This window comes from Hemibagrus wyckioides, linkage group LG15 (assembly GCF_019097595.1).
Source record: "Hemibagrus wyckioides isolate EC202008001 linkage group LG15, SWU_Hwy_1.0, whole genome shotgun sequence".
NCBI lineage: Eukaryota > Metazoa > Chordata > Actinopteri > Siluriformes > Bagridae > Hemibagrus > Hemibagrus wyckioides.
Genome location: NC_080724.1, coordinates 6,518,821 through 6,532,402, shown reverse-complemented (window position 1 = coordinate 6,532,402; position 13,582 = coordinate 6,518,821). Strand labels below are relative to the sequence as shown.

Below are 13,582 nucleotides of genomic sequence, written 5' to 3'. Positions count from 1 at the left end.
TGAAATCATTAATACATTATTTAGATAGAGACAAAAGAAAATGCATATTACCATCTAATATCCAAAACGACATTTATGAAATTCTAGCCAATATGATGTCCAAATTCAACCTTTAGCACACTGCTTCTGTCAGGCAGCACTCCTCCCAGAGTCACTAACATGCTGACACAGATCACTGTGGTCAGAACAAATGTCAGGTAAGATGTATTTTTAACTCGAGCAGGTGTGCTCTCCAAAGTAAATATCACAGTCTACTGAAAAGCTGAGCTGCAATCGGCTGCAGTCTATTTTCTTTTTCTAGTTTATATCTGTTTTGACCTCTTTCCATTAACAATGGTTTAATACAGTAATTATTTTATCATTTAAATATAGGACAACATTAAAAAGATTTAAAGCAAAGAATATTTTAAAATAAACCGTACCAGCATGTTGGCTAAAATGTTGGCTAGCTTGATTTTAACCTTAAGCTAAACATGTTACTGTTATTGTTATCTATGCTTTAGGATACATTTATTAATATTTTACTATTATTAGTTACTTATATCTTGTTTATGCTAACACATTGTTAGTGGTGTTCATATATATTACTTACAGTGAGATAATATTATTTAATACTTAATATCAGGTTGGTTTTTCACACTGAAATCTGCGGAATATACAGATGTTTCTGCATTTTTTTCATCACAGTAGAAAATATTAGTAGGCATTAATAGGTTCATATCCAGACAACACTGAATTATTAGGTTTTGTGTAAGTAGTTTTTACTGAATATTCTGGCTTTTGCCGTAATAAATTAAGATTTGTAATGGGTTTTTTTTTTTTTCATTGGAAATATCTATAGTCTTAAAGACATATTAGGACCTGAGGTTTCATTCAGAGGCAATTCAGCTGTAAGCAAATTACTGGTGATGTGTGTGACTGGTTGAGAATCTGGGCTTATATTATCATTGGAAGCCAAGCAATCACTTCACAAATCACTTTTCCTTTCAGGACCATCACTGAGTAGTTATTACTCGGGTGACAGTGCCACTGACATGGTAATGGATGAGCTGTGCACCTATAGCTCCTATACGGATGGAAGTTTACTAGCAGAACTAGCGGTGGCCAGATGACAAATGTCACCCACAAAAGCATGTTATTGCCATGTTCAGCCCATTACAACGCACAGATTGATCCCATAATATCCGACATCATTCTATGTCTCACTGGTAGTAGTAATGTCCAAAAAATGAATAAATTACATTTGTTAGCATATAAATCTGCTAAAGGTATATTTCTCATTCTTAATCTCTGACACAAAGTATATATGACCATAGAGTATACAGAATATACACTATATCATTTCAGATTTAGTCTGCCTTTACTGTTATAACTGCCACTGTTCTGGGAAGGCTTTATACTAGATTAGATTCTGGAACATGGTTGTAGGGATTTGATCATTCAGCCACAAGAATATTAGTGAGGTCAGGTTTGTAGGGTGATGTAGGGGGAGAAAGGCCTGGGGCATGTTGGCGATCCAATTCATCCCACAGTTGTTCACTGGAGTTAAGGTCCCCCACAGAGGCCAGAGCTCTGTTTGAGTTCTTCCACAGAACAGCAAGGTTCCAGATCCACTTCTAACCTGACTAGGATTACTGAATTACTGAAGAGGACTGACTGAATGACTGACTGGATAAATAAATGAATACATGCATGCATGAACAGTAGAATGAATGAATGAATGAGCACTCATTATCATCTTGGGCTGTTTTTCCTTGCTACCATCACCTTTGGCTTGCTCATTAGGGATAAATTTAAATTTCTAGCCTGAATTTATGTATATCTGTAAAGCTGTTTTGTGACGATGTCTGTTATAAAAAAAAAAATTGAATTTAATTCACTTCTTTGTATTTGTACTGACTGTTCCGTATCATAATACTTACAGTATCTAAATAATGGCTTTAACCTCAGTAAGCATTTACTCTTCAAGAAGTTATAACCCATTGTATAAGATTTGCATAAGATAGTCCTGCATCTACAGCAATTATAAATTAAGACCAGTGCACTAAAACTATTGCAGTACCGCTCTGTAAGTTTAATGAGCTTGCATTGTCAAATATTCTAAAACTATACATAGAATTTTCAAACAGACTAAGCCATGTAGGTGCTAGAAGCAGGTTAATTTAGTTACAATTGAATGCTCCATGTTGGTGGTAATGCTGATGCTTTCCAAACCAAACCCCCTCCTGTCAAATCCCTCAAGGGAGTGCTGAGGCAGAAATTCATCTAATGTAAATATGAAAAGACAAACACCTCCTCATCCTATCACTCATGCATTTGCAACAGCTGACATTTGCCTGACATTTCAGGCCCGGGACAAACTAAACAAAATAGTCACCTCACATCATGTTAAATGGTGGAAAAGAAAGTGGTGTGCCAGTGTGGTATGATGATTTTTCCTTGTGCATCTGTCTTATTGGGTGTAGAATATAAACAGTGAACACCTGGAAATGTCAGTGCTCATCCAGGTGGAAAATACTTAACTGTGGAGACAGGAGTTGACCATAATGCTTTACAGTGGATACACTTTCCCAAAGACTTAAACTACCTCATCTTTTTTTAGCATTAGAAATGCAAGCAACCTTCACTTGTGAAAGGCAAAAATGACTTTCACAGCAAGGGATGAATGGTGCTCAACACATGCACAACCTACCTATGTATGTAAGAATCTCTGGAGGTCTCATCAGAGCCCTTTATTTATGTAGTCCTTACTCCACTGTGGTGTAGGTCATACTATCCCTAACAATCCTGCTAATGTGGTGTGAAACTAAATCCCTTAATGAATCCTGCATCTTCTTTCATTATTAAACCAATTAGGGTATTACAGGCTAGGGGGTCTGTGACCAGCTGGTGCAAGAGACTGAGTTCTACGAAGAGACTGAGTTCTACGAAAACATGATCCTGTTTTCACACATACACACACACACACGCACACCTAATGTGGAACATTTCTGTGCAATTTGTACTGTATATTGTCAAAACAGCTACTAATTGGGCTGTTTCCAGGTGACTTTGGTGGTCTAGCTCTTTATTTTAACTGCCTCAATAGAAGACTGAATTTCATTATTAAAATCTCAAAAAGAAAAAAAGTTGTACTTGACACAAAAAAGATCCTACCCTAAGGTTTCTGGATGCAGGTCCTCACTTTTAGATGACACACTCACATAAATGAATAATTTATAACATGTCAGCTCCTTTATCTATTTTCGCATACTCATTTGAGGCCAAATGAGGGACTCTATAAAATTTGAGGACTTTAAAAAACTGAGACACAGAAAGAAAATGGAAATGTTGGGATTGGTTTCAAATAGTATAAGTAATTCCCGGTAGGTTAGCACTTCTGTGTGGTCCTTTCTGTATTTTGGTTTCCTAATGGTCTGAAGACACTTGGCTGTTAATAGGATTAGACCACCTGTGTTTTCAGATGTCAGGGTATTGTGGATTATTCGTCATGTTGAATTACTTTCTCTTGACCTTGACATGTCTACCACTTCCCTTTCCAACATCAACGGTAACTGAGCCCTTTCTTTTTCCTAAAAAAAATCTTAAAGCTCACTAAATTTCAACACTAAGTTTGCTTGCTGATGCATTTTATATAGATATAGCATTTAAAATTAGGGGAGATGTGTGACTAGTCCACTCTTTATTTATTTCAACAGCAGTATAGATCATTCATAATTTTTTTGTTGTTGTTGTTTTTTTTTAGAAACAAGGGACTGTAGACCTTAAGGTCTGGACCTCTATAATCCTCAGAATCTAAAGACAAGAAGTTCAACTTGGAGCAAACTCAGGATATGGACATAACTTCGAGGAACCAGGAAAGGTGGGAAAACAAAGCTATTTGGGATAATAGTGTGACATGTATAATCATTTAACATTATATAACATGACACAACCTCTTTATTTTATGATTAGCTGTACATTCATTATGAGTCCCTGAGACACCAGCAACACAGTATTCTATAATTAAGAAACTTAAGGGTCCATCTCTACCCCTCTGCTATAGAAACCAACGGTACACTCGCTGAAACAGTGTTGAACTTTGAAACTTGAGATCATGTGTCTGTTTTCTGAGCATTGGTAGGAGACAATATGAAAAAGGATTTGCCACCTACTCTGAGCTTCACTGTTCTTGGCACTGACAACACACATGAATATAGAGTCTGTAGAGGGCACAGTAGATTATAAGATTCTGGGAGATTACCTCCATGCTGGGGTGGGTTAAGCCATTTAGAGATTTGTATGTCAATATCAAAAGTTTGCACTATATATACAATCTAACCAATAATGAGTTCAGTCTTTCTACTTTTTGGAAAACTGATGCATAGCTAGTGTGAACTATTTTTCTGTGTATCTCTCATTTTCCCACTGCCTTTTTATTGCTCTCCCACCCTCTGATAATGTGATTGGATAGAGGGTTGTGGAGTAATGGGGTTTATGCACATGCTCACAGATACGAAGCATAGTGGCACTGAAGCCACAGGGAAGATTCCTCGGCCCAGAGGGCACACCAAGGAGAAGTGTGCTACTTCGCAAAGCTAATAAGAGTCGAGCTAGTTCCAGGTCCTCTGAAAGGCTCATTTAACCCCAGTTCTCCCTCTGGAGAATGGCAATTTGATTTGCTCAATTGGTAGTGTGCTAGAGGAGGTCTTTAATGAAATTTGCAGGCAGGCATTAGAGAATATGAGGGTGCGGGGGTGGGGTAGAGTGACAGAGACAGAGGGGTCAGAAACTTTTTTTTTCTATAGAACTTCAGAAAGAATAGTGGTCTTTTAGCTCCCCCCATTGGTTTAGGTGAAATAATTAGGGGTGGGGTTGGTGGGGGTGCTATCTCAGAATGAACAGAACCACTTTGTAAGACTTTAACTGAATTCCCTAACAAGTGGCACATCGACTTGAACATCCACATTAACACCTCATAGACTTAAAGTCATGGACCAGATTAAAATACATAGATTACCACATAAGAATAAAAACAGAAAATAAATGGAAGATGGAAGAAGTGCATGTGACTGTAACAGGTTTCTGTGATGAGAAATTGTAAGAGAAATGAAATGAAGAGTTGACTTTCTAAAAAGCAAAAAAGAAGTGAGAGAATAAAAGGGCATACAAGAATACCCACTGAAACCCCATCAAACTCCATACTGATGAACTACAATCTTGTACCTTTACATTTAAACTCAATTTTCAACACATCTCAACACGTTTTATGTTACCAAACAATTTTTACTGTAATAAGTCAATTAGGGCATCTACTTTATTTCCATAAGGCCATTTTAAAAATAACAGCTAATTGGCAGATTTGTTTTTGTTTTTATTATCTATATGATATTTTAGCAGGTCAAAAGCTTAAATACACTTTGTTAGTATTTGGTATTTCATTTAATTTGCTTAACTTGAATAAAATGCTCGGGGTAACCATCCACCTCTCACAATATGTTTTGCCTATTCCACTGGTCAGAACCATAGTTGCTCAGTCAGGTTTGTGGGCCTTCTTGTTGAACTCAGGTCATGGCTTTGTGATGGCCAATCCAATATTTTCACCTTAAAAGTATGCTTTTTAATTTTTTTTTGTTGATTCATTAAATAATGTAGATAATCCTCCTTTCATATGATGCCATATATTTTATTTAGTGCACCAAACCCATTTCCAACAGAAGGTCCCCACAGTATGATGGCACTGGCTCTAAACATTGACCCTTAAATACAGCCACTTGTTGTTTTAGAATTATTTCTGATGTGAGCCAAATAGATGTCATAATGGACTTCCCAAAAGACATGTGTTTTAACATGAAATGGGTAGAATTGTGAAAATCTGAGATAAAATATGTTTAGCTTTAGAGTATGCACATTTTTTTGGCCAGTTTTCTTTTGGCAATACACTGCCAGGCCACAGACTAGAATAGAGCCCCCCAACACCAGTAACAACATCCCCCTAATTTTGCTTAGAAAGGCTAGAACCATGTCTGGCAGAACATGTTTGCTCTCATTGAAGAGGAAAGGGAGTGTACTTGACCTTCATCAGCACAAGGTCATATTCCTAGCCAAAGACAGTGGGAGACATAAAGCAGTTTCATGTGGCTTAATGCCAAACGCCAAAGTCAAGCACTAACTGATTACCTACGCTTAAAATGCTGCCACATATATTTCACACAGAAAACTCTTAACTCGCCCAGAAGCAATATATTTCATATGTATGTATAGACTGTGAACTTCAGTGTATCTCGGCTATCCAATATGCTGAAACAAAAACAACTTTTTTTTTTCCTTTTTTGGCTGGAGTGCTCAATGATCATTCAAATCATTGAACTGTGAGAAGAGCAGGGCTTCAAAGACATAGCTACATCCTGAAACCATGTAATCAGCATCTCTGAGCAGTTCACTTAACATAAAGCAATGGAGTGCATAACAGCAAGTGAACCCAGCAGCCCCATGCGTCTGTCTCTCTCCCCTCTCCTTCACACTCGTTCCCCTATTATTGCCGTGATGAGTCTGAGCTGTAACCTTTACCTAGAATGAACCACAGCAAGAAGCAAGGCACGAGGACATGAAAGGTAAACATTACCATTTTGTTCCGATGCTTTAAGCTGACAGACACATAACATACAACCTCATTTGGTTTCTGTGGTGGCATTTATTTTTTTCATTTTAAATTCATTTTGCTCTGAAAAAGCTCCTAGAAATGTCTTGGCAGTGTGTGGCCACTACAAATAATAAATAGGTAAATAATAATGGACCAATTATTATTATTATTATTATTAATAATAATAATAATAATAATAACACAAAATATCAGCTCTGGTAGAATACATTTTCATTCCCAAGAAGAACATTCACAAAGAAGAACTAGCCCAGCTTATGTCATTGGCAAGTTGATGTCATTGTGGGGTTCAAAATAAAAGAAAAGCTTGAATGATCTTTATTAGCATATTGTTTCTGTATTTTTTCAAAATTACAAATTCTATAATTCAATAAACAAACAAACAAACAAACAAACACTTCTCTGTACTTGGTAATCTCCACATTGCTTATACCCCACTTACTTGTCGCTAAGGGTTGCTTTTCTTCATTTAACATAACTAGTCCTTGATATAAATTTATGAAAACATTACTTGGATATTACATTATATATTATAGTTAGCCAGATAAAACAGGGTGTTGACTTACAGACAACCTCACAGAACCACTTAAAACTTGAATTAGTGATTTTCTGTTGGTCTGTTCAGAGTATGCTTCTGGAAGTAGAGTTTTTTTATTTATTGATTTTATTTAAGTCATTGCGAGTAATATTAGTTGATTTCAAAGCCAGTTAATCATGTGTTTCTCCAGTGTGAATACATTCACACCTGTGTGCATACGTTAAATCAATTTTTATTAAATAAATTTAGACCACTTTATTTCAGTGTATCTACCCAGTCTCTCATGATGCTTTGTGGTTATTGATTCTGGTGTATGAACAGGGGTCTATAATGGGATATTGTTATAATTTTTATATTTAGAGATGTGATATTAGATTACATTTGTAGATAGAAAAGGATAAGTAAGGAAGAAACAATGTCTGGTTTAATACCAAATGGTGATTTGAGTTCTGTGTTCCTCACCTTAGTGAGCTGTTTATATGTGACCCAATAGAGTGCGAGTCAGTGAGGGTGTAAAAGTGAGCAGACTGAGAAGTAGTTTGGAGACCACTACACTGTCTGGTGCTGTATTCCTGGGCTTTGTTTGGAATGAGCTTTTTATTTGGATAAATACTTTAGTCCTGCAGCTTCATTTTATCCGCACACACCCTGCTTACCAGTTTCTCTGTTTACTGAAGGCAATCAGCCAAAAAATATCAAACATGGAATTATAATGCTTTTACTTTAATTCCATCAAAATCATAACCAACATTGTTCTCTAACATTAAATATTTAGTTTAAAATACTCAAAACTTTTCTTTTTTGATGTTGACTCAATTATGAATGAATGTTTGATTTTCACAAGCTAAATAAATGTGTCGGCTTCCTGAATTATTTAAGTGCTATCCAATTAAAATGTTTGACTAACTAACCCTACTCTTCTATTTTCACCAAACATCTGGCGTACATTTTACATTTAAAAACTCAAGACATGTAAAGGCATTAATTCATTCATGCATTCATTCTTCAGCAACCTTTTTATCCTGGTTAGTCTATCCCTTGAACACTTGATTTGCATGATTTGGCAATTAGTTTTTGAATTTTGTTATTGTATTTGCATTTATAGTGTATATACTCTACACAATAATATATAAATATTCAGGAATAGAATTAGAAATACAAAAACCTGCAGTAAACATACGTCCAAGCTTCTCACACTCTTTGTGTTCTTTGATAAAATGATTGTTCAGCGCAAATGCACTTCGTTCGATCCCTCAGTGGCACAGCTGTCATTCCTGAAGAATAATTTTCTATGAAATATTAATTAAAAATATAACCTTTGGGAAGGCGGTGGAAATTGTCTCTAGTATTATGAAACATGACTTGTATGTGGTGAATGTCTTACTACTTTCACTAGAGAGCTCTTATTTATTTGATTACGTATGAATTAAGAAATAAGTAATGATTTGTATAAATATATAAATAAAATATATAAAATAAACAGAACATTGAACCAATTTATTTACACACACACACACACACACCACTAAATCACTTAGGCTGAAAACTCTAATGCTTGTCAGTCAGTGCTAAAGACAGCCCATCTTTACCCAGTAATGAAGCGAGTATGAGAATAATGAGCTTTCGGCTAAAAGAGGGTGGGCAGACAAAGGGACAGACAGATATGGAAAGAGACAGAGAAAAAGAGAGAGACAGAGAGAATGAGTACAATAGAGTTATATATAGAGGAAGAGTATGTGTGTGTGTGTGTGTGTTACAGATTAAATATTGGGATGTTGCAAAAGTGTGGAGAAATGCAAGAATTTAATGTACAGGACCAGAACGGTAATAAAAATGTTTTGTATTACACAGCTGCACAAAGTGAATTCATTGTTTATGATATTTTAGTTATTATACTAAACCCATCCAGCAATGTCTAATTATAGACTATTCAGCATACTCAATTTCACTTTGCAGTCCATCCAAGCAACTCCCTCAGTTCTGCTGTGAGTGCTCTCTCTCTCTCCCTCTCTCTCTCTCTCTGGTCCAGTAATGACAGCACATCAGCAGAAAACAGCTCCAATGCCACAGATGTATGGGTGGTACGCCTAATAGTACAAACCACTATCAAGCTTTCTGGATTGAAAAGCAAGACCAACAACGGGTGCCATTTATTTTTTCGCATCCTCCCCATGGGCAGCAGGCTGTGTCAGTAAAGGATGCGAGAAATTGCATCTGCCAGATCATGTATATTCTGTCCTTATTATTAAGCTCATTATTAAGTAGTTTGCCATCTTTAAGTAAATTGCCATCTTTTGTGTCTAAAAGAAATAAGGCATGGCAGTTGCTTAAAATATTATAATAGACATAAATGCGCGAGTATGTATGCTAGAGTGCAAAGAAAGTTACCAATGAAAAACAGAAAAGAAATAAAACACTTTTAGAAAAACCAACACCAATAGTGTTTTTCTTTATTATGCTTAGTTTCTTGGCTCTTTGTTTTTATGAGTGCATTAAAAGACAGTGATTAATGCTTCTAACATTTGTTTTCTCTACAATATCTTTTCATTCACCCTTAAGACATACAGTACAGGCCATAATGTTCTGCCTTAAAATTGGTGAATCCTTATAGAGTAATAATGCCATGAGACATGGAGAAAAATGGATGACCCTGTTTTTTCTCCTGTCAGTCCACATAAGAGATTCAACTATAGGGATTCATTTTTTCTCCTTTAAAGGAAGCCATTATGATCTAAATGTGTGGGCCATTGTCTAGGATCAGTCACCATACAAACCATGGGGACTACTCACAGCCACCTGGAACAATGTATGTGACAGAAAATGACTCTAATTGCAGCATATGCCTCCGTCATGACAGATAAATTAGCTACTGTCTGTATGCTGAGCAAAGAAGCCTCCCTTTTTAGCTGTGACACCACAGCAAAATGCCCTCTGTTTGCCTTTTTATTCTATGTAATAAATCATAGAACTAACACATGTCAACCAGAGCAAATAAGGAAAATATGCTAGTAGGGGAAAAAACTGTTTTGGAGTTTGTCTGTGATTTAGCAGTGCTTGTAGCCTTTCAGGTAAGAGGAGAAAGATTATTGGGGCTTGGTGTCATGTTAAATAAGGAAGAAAACATGATGGAACATAATGTGCTGCTTTTTAGTTACATTAAATGTCATGAAATGTGCGCAAAACAAGTTACTTCCTGTTTTACCTACCTATCAGCCATAACATTAACCCTCTATGGCATGAGATTTTGATTTGTTGCCTCAGGGCAACAAGATGCTCTGAGGGTACTAAAACACCAAGGTTTTCTATACTATATAATTAGTGAAATGAGGAACAAACAAGCAATAAATACATTAGAAGACGTTTTATTAGAAGAAGTATTATTCTGTATGGAACCTCACGAACCAATGAGAGGCGAAGTGAATAACACTGATTATTTCTTTACAATGGCACATGCGAATGGCTGGAATATATTAGGCAGCAAATGAACAGTCAGTTCTCAAATTTTGTTGGAAGCATGTGACTATGACAAGGGCCAAATTGTGATAGGTAGGTAGCTAGGTTAGAGCAAAATAACAGGTCTACTATAGCAAACACTTTTCTACTGTGCCACTAATAAAGAAAAAAACTCTTTACTAAAAGCTGTGTCACTCTATTTAAAAAGCACATCAATATAATCCTGTGTATTATTAGTAAATTATACAGTTTGTACAAGAGGTCTTTACTGTTTGTTGGAGGTGGATACAAAATGCAGATATTGTCTATGTAATGAAAATGACAAAATCTTGCAGAATGGCTGCTAATATGTATTTGCTGTAGTATGTATGAAGTATGTAATATGTAGTATGTATGTCATGATGTTGGTTAGAATGGATATAATTTGTTTAGGAAGATTCACTATTCCTACAAAACGTTTGGTTAGCATAATGACATTTGGACGCAATTCTTTGAAACAGAAACATCATGGAGCCACAGTAAAGCTAGTTTAGTTTAGAAATGATTAACAATTCCCTTCGACTTAAAAAAAATATCTAAAAAATCTAAAAAAAAGCCAAAGTACTTAAGGTATAAATTAGCTGGTGACACCTCAGCCAACCAAAAATAGACTTGACTGATTTGTCCTGCAATTAAGACAGCGATCCTCTGAAGCCACCTACTTATCCAGCTTGATGCAGACCCTCACGCAGTGGGAGAAGTCCCCACGGCCTCCATTACAGATCTGAGTCTGGATTCTCTTAATAGGGCTAACAGTAATTATAGGATGTCAGACGCAGTTAGTGGGTAATCAGTTTCCACTGATTGAGCAGCAACATTAGCAATTGGAGTGCTAGGGTGAGGAGGGGTGCAATCTGATGTCTGTCTCAGTCAGATTATCTTTTGAATATTGCTTTACTGCTGTGATACCTACAAAGTCAATGCATACTAATTCTCATAAAAAGGAGAGAAAATTGTTCTTCTGTTTTTCTTTGGAGCAAACTTGAAGCTGCATTGGAAGTGGAATTCTCTCTCTCTCTCTCTCTCTCTCTCTCAGTGTGTATGTGTTTAAGAAGCCCATATATTACACATCACATCCATTAACACACTATCACTGTGGAGCATATTTAGATGCTATTTAGATGCTTAGTGTTGCAATTGGATGCACACATGTATTACCATGTTAATCTCCAGGGCAGCTCAACTGTACCTGCCTGATTTTTACAGTCATTCATTATGTATTCGCTTGATGAGAGCAGGTGTTTAATTTGCAAAACTTACAGTCTCACCTCATCTACTGCCAAGCTAGCAGAAAGAAAACTGAGATGGAAAGTGAGGATAGATTGGAAGATATTAAACGTATATTGATACAGAATAGGATGTAATTAATTAATGAATGCAGAAGAGCTACACTAATCTTGTCATCTGAATTTCTAATACATTCTGTGCATTAACAAGATGCAGCTGCTAAGAAACCATATTCAGAATGATTCTTATACCAAACTTATAAGTATAAAGAATGAATCAGAAAGTGGGTAGTGGTAGGTCTTCTGCTACAGTAAATTTGATCATTATATTAGTGAACAAATATGTAATACATTTACATTTCTGGAATTTGGTAGACACCCATATCCAGAGCAATTTCCAGCTGAGGGTTAAGGGCCTTCAGAGGAACCTAGAGAGGAACCAAACTCAAAAGGGAACCCATTGACCAAATACTGAAATTATAACTAATTTCTCATTTATAAGTGTAACTGTATAACCAGGAAATTCATTATATCTCTAACATGACGTCTATATACAATTTTTAGAACACAAGCAAGGAGACACAATCCTGATCAGAAGCCAGTAACAGGTCATTTACCACTTTAACCAGTGCTGTCTCTGTGCTATGATGAGGCTTAAATCCTGACTGATACATTTCGTGAATGGTATTCCTATGTAGGTATGAACATTACTGGTGTCCTGCAACCTGTTCTAGGATCTTGGAGATAAAAGGGAGGTTTGATATTGGCCTGTTGTTGACAGGAGTTGAGGTTAGTTTTTTTTTAATCAGGGGTTTAATCACTGCATATTAAAATAGACAGATAGCCAGTGTGGTTTTAGGTAGGTGATCTGTTTGGAGAAACATGTAAGTAAGGGATCTAGTACACATTTTGATTAAAACATTTTTGAAATTAGTTGATCTTTTGATGGCATGTAAAACATTTTAATTGCTGGTCTGAAATATATTCTTGTCTACAGGGTTAGTTGTCAAATTGTCAAAATGTTTTGCCTGATATTTCCAATTGTGTTATTTGAAATAATTCATGAAGACATCACTGCTATGTATTGTGCTATGTAGTGTGGCAGAGCGCTGACTCTAAGCATGCAGATGCCTGATCAAGTTCTGTGTGGTCAGATAGTGAAACAATAATAATTAATAATTCTAACTAATATTAATACGTCCAATTGACATACACCACTGAATTGTTCAAGTGGAACAAATTGGAATTTGGAAAGTAGTTTAGATTTATTTAAGACTAGATTGACCTATAATCAATTCGAGTGTGGAAAACAGGAACTTTCAATGTAAATTGTCCTTCATTATTTATATTAAAAAAATCTATTCTATTTAAATTAAAAATATTAAATGGCATTGAACTGATTGTTATTTTAATGATAAATGGTTTTCAGCTACAGTGACAGAGACATAGCTTACTGTTTAAAAATATAAAGCTTTTTGTCCCCCTGCAAGCACCCACAGCAAAGTGGGGATTTTTCTTGTGGGGATGGGGGGATGTGGTGGGGGGAGGGTGGTTAAGGATAGTTAAAATCAAGTGAGTGTGAAGGACACAGCATCTGATTTACAAAAATTTCATACTCATCAAACCATTTGGAGACATCTTTTCCTGTGAATGGGGACAGGATCATCCTGGAAGAGATAAATCCCA

The 13,582-nt window shown here is 36.1% G+C and overlaps 1 long non-coding RNA gene across 1 annotated transcript in view; it reads left to right on the top strand.

The window, feature by feature from the left end:
- The window catches only part of LOC131366103 (uncharacterized), a 67,990-nt gene that overhangs the window by 15,140 nt on the left and 39,268 nt on the right, over positions 1–13,582 (top strand). The window contains exon 2 of the long non-coding RNA XR_009206764.1: positions 3,746–3,862. This is a non-coding gene — a long non-coding RNA (uncharacterized LOC131366103). The remainder of the gene's footprint in view (positions 1–3,745; positions 3,863–13,582) is intronic.